We start from the raw sequence: 1910 nt of genomic DNA, 5'->3' as shown, positions 1-1910 counted from the left end.
TGTGTCCATCCCCAATCCGGTACCTCAGTGCAGAAAGCTATGGAAGGCCTGCGGGTGGAGTGCAAAGGGCCCTGAGAGAAGCGGGTAGAGCCGCCTGGCCGCCTGCAATCTGTGAGGAGGAGAAATGGTGCCAAATGACCTACGGACCTGAACCTGGAGGCCAAAGATGGCATCTTCCCCACCCACCTCTCCAGGCAGCCTCTGCAGCCCGGACAGGGAACCAAGGTCTCCTGCGGCTTCTGGGCCTTGCACGCAGTCTCCAATGTTTCTCCTTACGGATTAAACATGCCTGGGTCCTGGGTTATGCGGTTCCGGACCACTGGCCTGAGTCCCTGGATTCTCCCCGCCCTCCCAGCAGCTTCCTGCATCCCCACCTCAAGCCACAGTCCTCCATCTGAGCACTAACAGCCGGGCCCCCCCAAACAGCACCCCGTCCTGTTTGGCCCCTGCTCCTAAAAACCTGTTGGACCGCAGGCAGCTCTCCCTTTGGGGGTCTCAGTTTCCCCTTGTTGTAATGTACCCCGTGAATCACAGAAGGACGCCTCAAGAAGTCGAATTAAAGAGTCACATTTATTGCAATCCGGGACTAGGAGGGGCCATTCCCCAAATCTCATAGTAGTAAGATGGCCACAAAACCAGACTTATAATATAGGCAAAGATCACAAAGGTATTGATTACATCCCAAGGTTTGGAATGAGGAACCTGGTTTGCAAAAAAGCAGTTTACAGAAGCAGAAGCAGTTTCATGTTATCTAAATCACAGTTTTGGGTCTCCAGAACACTGAGTCAACAGGGTCATGTTAACTGGAGCCCTCTGACCTTGGGATAATTGTGCTGTCCTTCCCAGGTAAAGGAAAATGTGCTTTCGAAGACCAGTATGACCACAACCCATGGGATATTCACATTACAATCAATAGGGTATTTAATCGAATGGGATAATTTCTATAATTCAGAAAATCAAAATAACTTTTCCATTATTTTAGCAAACAAATAAGTACAGAAACCAAACAGCAGGGTTAAAGTTAAACTATAGTTTCTACCTGAGATGATTGCTACCACACTTCACCCTCTGTGTCCATGGGGGGTGATAGAGCCTCATCTGGGTTCTTGGGACCTGATGGGAGTCCCACTGCCTCGGGTTCTCAGATCATCCAGCACCAGGGCAGCAGCAGGCTGGGCCCCTCCGCAGCTCAGGGAGTCCTGCTGGGTTAGAAAGTCCTACTGACAGAAAACTGTGAGGGTGTCTCCAGGGGCCGCTCGCAGTCTGGTTAGCTCTCTTGTCTTTTTAACCCAATATGGAGGAAATATCGGTCCGCTTGGAATCTTGTCTTTCTCTACCGCACAAAATAAACAAAACTGGAGTTGGGAGGGTGTGCTAGCGGTTTTTTTTTGTATTATAGAAATTACCGGTTTATTGTTTCTTTCAGAATCTATTTGCTCCAGATCAATGTGTATTTCTTTGGGCCAATTAGGAAGAGGCGGGGCCCCAAGAATGACACATATACAGAGAAGGGAAGTAGAGGGTCAGGGCGCGCCTTGACCCGGCTGACCCCTGGCCTGCTGTGATCATCCAACACATCTCTCGGAAGCCACGCGCCCCCCGCCGTCCCCAGCGCGGGCGGCACAACACTGTCTTAAAATCCTATGTGTAGTGCACATAGATTACATGAATGTGCTATAAAAGTACGTTTTCCTAGGGGAGGGAAATGGAGTGGGGGCAGTGAGGAGAGCATTTAAGTTTATTATGTATCTCTGGATGCTTATGAGAACATATACCTTATTTAATGTTTTAAATTGGAAGTTATTTCCTAAATCAGTGAAGATGCTTTCAACCTCAAGTAGCAGCTCCCATTCAAACTGTTTGAGTAATAGGGCAATTATGGTGCCGGCGGGCTCGATCCCCAGTGGGGG

This window comes from Myotis lucifugus, unplaced genomic scaffold (assembly GCF_000147115.1).
Source record: "Myotis lucifugus unplaced genomic scaffold, Myoluc2.0 scaffold_94, whole genome shotgun sequence".
Classification (NCBI taxonomy): Eukaryota; Metazoa; Chordata; class Mammalia; order Chiroptera; family Vespertilionidae; genus Myotis; species Myotis lucifugus.
The sequence above is the reverse complement of the archived record's forward strand: the minus strand, read 5'-3'. Positions refer to the sequence as shown.